Consider the following 5,000-nt stretch of genomic DNA (forward strand, 5'->3'; position numbering starts at 1 on the left):
TTCAGGCGTTGGGATACACCTGCTTTGAGCACTCTAATTTGTTCAAAGTAAACGTTGCCGGCCGCCCGAGACACCCGGTGAAGGGCACCCCGAACGATTGACTGGGTGGAGCGAATCGAGTCAACTACGACCAAAATTTAAAAAAGAACCCGAAAGAACTTTCCAACTCTGGCCGCAGATACAACAACGACGCACCGACCACCACTCCGGCGATGTTGTCCGACCGTGAAGAGAGTCGGGCTTTGACACCCGGGCTCCCAGAGCGTGAAACGCAACACCCTTGATTCAGAGCGGCGCCGCCCGGCCGAAGACAGACATCCGACTACGAGCTTTTTAACCGCAACAACTTTAATATACGCTATTGGAGCTGGAGTTACCGCGGCTGCTGGCACCAGACTTGCCCTCCAATGGTTCCTCGTTAAAGGATTTAAAGTGTACTCATTCCAATCACGGGGCCTCGGAAGAGTCCCGTATCGTTATTTTTCGTCACTACCTCCCCGTGCCGGGAGTGGGTAATTTGCGCGCCTGCTGCCTTCCTTGGATGTGGTAGCCGTTTCTCAGGCTCCCTCTCCGGAATCGAACCCCGATTCCCCGTTACCCGTTGCAACCATGGTAGGCGCGTAACCTACCATCGACAGTTGATAAGGCAGACATTTGAAAGATACGTCGCCGGCGCGAAGGCCGTGCGATCGGCGTGAAGTTATCCAGAGTCACCAAAATTGGTACGGTGCGCGAGCCCGAAAGCCCGGCCCCGACTGGTTTTGATCTAATAAAAGCACCTCTTCTGCGAGCCCGAAAGCCCGCAGTCGAGGCTCGAGTGCATGTATTAGCTCTAGAATTACCACAGTTATCCAAGTAGGATGGAGTGGATCTAAGGAACCATAACTGATTTATTGAGCCATTCGCGGTTTCGCCGTCTAGCGGCTTGTACTTAGACATGCATGGCTTAATCTTTGAGACAAGCATATGCTACTGGCAGGATCAACCAGGTATTTCGTGTATGTTTGTTTGATATGCATCCGGCGAGTTGCGGGTTTTTATTTCGCCCACGCATCACCAAACACACACCAAATCAACACGTTTTTCGTTTTTTTTCTTTTTCTTCGGAAACTAAAATTTTTGATCGCAACGCCTGGCGTGTCACAGCGAGTCCCAGTGAAGAGAAACACCGATCCGATCCGTTTGTTGGATTTTTTTCATTTCAATTTCCAAAGTCAAAGACCATTCAACGGTCTATGAGCCCAAAGTGAATCGGATTCATTCGACCGGTCTTGATATATTCATCAACTTTTTTTCCCGTATTACGGTTTTCGACGGTCATATGTGGCGTGCTGTATGCTCATAAGTCAAGCCTGCTTTACTAAGCTGACAAGCATACATCTTTTAAATTTTTGTGGGCTCAGAGTTTTATTTTTATTTTTCCACCGCCGAGGCACACTCTCGCATCACCCCGCACGACACACACACACACACACACCTCACCGCTCAACGGTCACACGAGGCAGAATTTTCCGCAAAGACTTTCGAAGAGAAAGAGAAAACTCGGAACAACCGCGGTCAGAGGCCAGCATAGAGGCATCGTATAGAAAGTCATGGGCGGAAAAAAACAAATCATTTCAAGTCGAGACAAGCAACCAGACTACCCCTATAAAAGTGCGCAATTCTTTAAGAGTTCACCGAAGAATGACCGAGATCAAGTATGCACGAAACGAACATATTCCAAGGGCAGCTGAATAAGCGATTCTGCGCCGAAGCGCGAGAAAAGCAAGCGGTACACCGATGGGGATCGTTTTTTTTATCGTGTTAGATTCGTTGTTGTCAAGCAAGGATTCTCAAAATGTTTTTTGCATTGCACCCAAGTTTCGTACTGATTACTTGTCGCAGACCGGTGACTGTCAAAAAAAAATTTTTTACGTTTTTTCTTGAGAGGTCACTGCCTACACACAACTCCGGGCGGGCCGTACACTCACAGCCGTTTGAATTCTCCCTTCGTGTGTCATGGCCATAACTGAGCGTACATCTTACCGGGCGCCGAGTTGATCTGGCTTGTTCGATGAACGTTCGGGATACGTACAATCGATATAGCTCCAACCGTAACTCGTTTGTAATTACGCCGGCCATACTCAGCGGGCGCTCAGCTCAGCTCTCGATATCTTCCGTCGAAGGGAAGTTCGTAGTAAAAGAGAGTCAGAGTCGACGCCACATTTTGCGGTCCTCGCATCTCATCCGATTTTTGAATTTTATAGATTTGCCATCACTTCCACCCAATTCTCTCGTATATTTCAATCTCTTGACTTTGTCCGACCGGGCCGTCTTCGCCCCCCTTCAACTCCGTCCATCTCCACTTCTGTGTTCCACACAACGAGCTTCCGTCAAACGGCAAAATGTGAAATATGCGCACGCCGCACGAAATAATTTGAAAGCGTTCTGTTTGGTGGCTTTTTTATTTTTTATCTCTCGGCTCACACACACACACACACATTTCCGCCTGAACGGTAATTTTTTTTTGATACGGTGTCAAAAAGTGAAAAGACGCGCACCATTTTCTTTTCTCTTCCGTATCGTCGCTGACGGTAAACGCTGATGGTTATGATGCCGTAAGTTTGGAAGAAAGAATCTTTCCCGTCTTGTCTTGTTACGGTAAAATAACAAAGAACAAGCGTCCGATTTCTCTCACAGACGGCCACAGACAAACCACACGTGCCGAAGAAACGAAACGTCCGAAACCAAAAAAATGTTTGACGCGCGCACCTCTTCTGAACTTTTCGACCAAGAGTCGTTGGATCGAGTGACGAGCTTCTCAGCTGTCGCACCAATCGGTGAAGCGGGCGTTTGAATTCCCGTCCACATCGCGGTTCGGATATATTTTTACATATACCGACCATCGGAAATTTCGAAAACGGTTTTACCGAAGGAATGATATTTCACACACCGACAGCTCATCGAGTTCGTCTCCGTTCAACGGTTTTTTTTTTTTAAGACTTTTTGATCGCATGGGGCTAAACTGGTTAGAGCAAAGCCGCGATCCAAGCAGTGAAAAAAAAACAAAGACAGTGCAAGCGCGATCGAACGGAATCGAAACTAAAATCATGTGAAGTGGCGGGCGGAAAGGAGCTCAGCTACGGTGGAAATGAAACTACAACTAACGCCGAACCGGACAACTTCCCATTCTGCGTCTTCGTTTCATTTCCCAAAGCTCCCCGTCGATACCAAAGTTTTTGCGTCGAAGCTACTAAAGAAATTTCGCGCTTTCCTTTTCGCCTCTTTCGCCTTCCCTTCGATATCTATCCAACCACCGGCTTCGACTTTATTTCTTTCACCCGTCTATTCGCCCGATAGTCGACGGTCGGCCATTCTTTGGTATCGGCCAGGCGGACTAACAAGAAGTAAGACTCGTTTGAAAAATTTGGACCGGGCTTTACAATCGCTGCTTGTCGTAATGTCGCAAATTTGAAAAAAATTTTCAATTCGAGAAACCAAACTATTCGACACTTCGAAAATTTTTGGGACTCTGAAAATTTTTCCGAGTTTAGGAATCGAGACCTCTTCTATACTAAGGAAAACCACTAATGTTCCGCCGCATAATGTCTCCGTTTTCCGGCTCATTTTTAGCGATTGGACGGGGACATTGCCCCATCCAACCGCCAGCCGACTTTCAGGAACCGTCGTTTTCAAAGTTGGGACTTAGAAAATTTTCGACGAGTGGGAATTTTTTACGGTCGCAAGTCATCACGACACGCCCGACCAACCCATTTGAGAGCCGCCACGCCTCGACGGTGTGACGGCTTTTTTTCGAATCGACGGGTCTCGCTCACTCCTCTCTCGCGCCGACCAGAGGCCGGGCGAGAGAGTCGTTGCCAAACACCGTCGTCGGAAATGGGAGAATTTGAGTGGGAATTTTTTACGGTCGCGAGTCATCACGACACGCCCGACCAACCCACTTGAGAGCCGCCACGCCTCGACGGTGTGACGGCTTCTCTTTTCGAATCGACGGGTCTCGCTCACTCCTCTCTCGCGCCGACCAGTGGCCGGGCGAGAGAGTCGTTGCCAAACACCGTCGTCGGAAATCGAGAAATTTTCATTTCCATTTCCATTTTTTTTCATCGGCCTTTATACGTCCAAGTCCCGCCAACCACGTCACTACCACGTCGTCGGGACTTAGAAAAATTTTTCAATTTTTCGGACTTAGAAAATTTTTCAACTTTCTTTTTTTCGACAACCTCTTCCCTATATAGGAAAGTAGTGGATGTTCCGGGCAGTAACTGTACGAAAAAGTCGATTTCCGAATTTTTGCCGGACTTTCACCTGAGCTCAGGCCGGGCCGCCCGCTCAACTGCCGCCCGGTCACCACCAAAAACCGGTCTTGGAAATTTTCGGACTTAGAAAATTTTTCAACTTTTTTCTTTCTCGACAACCTCTTCCCTATATAGGAAAGTAGTGGATGTTCCGGGCAGTAACTGTACGAAAAAGTTGATTTCCGAAATTTTGCCGGGCTTTCACCAGAGCTCAGGCGGGGCTTACCATCACACCCGCCGACCGGTCACCACCAAAAACCGGTCTTGGAAATTTTAGGACTTAGAAATTTTTTCCAACTTTTTTCTTTCGCTCTTTCTCGCCATTTTTAGCCGTCTTTGCTCGTCCCAGTGCCGCCTATAGCTTCACTATCCGTCGTCGGGACTTAGAAAAATTTTTCAATTTTTCGGACTTAGAAAATTTTTTCAATTTTCATTTTCGACAACCTCTTCCCTATATAGGAAAGTAGTGGATGTTCCGGGCAGTAACTGTACGAAAAAGTTGATTTCCGAAATTTTGCCGGACATTCACCTGAGCTCAGGCCGGGCCGCCCGCTCAACTACCGACCGGTCTCCACCAAAAACCGGTCTTGGAAATTTTAGGACTTAGAAATTTTTTCCAACTTTTTTTCTTTCGCTCTTTCTCTCTTTTTCAGCCGCCTTTGCTCGTCCCAGTGCCGCCTATAGCTTCACTATCCATCGTCGGGA

Source organism: Daphnia pulicaria, unplaced genomic scaffold, assembly GCF_021234035.1.
Source record: "Daphnia pulicaria isolate SC F1-1A unplaced genomic scaffold, SC_F0-13Bv2 h1tg000244l, whole genome shotgun sequence".
Lineage (NCBI taxonomy): Eukaryota > Metazoa > Arthropoda > Branchiopoda > Diplostraca > Daphniidae > Daphnia > Daphnia pulicaria.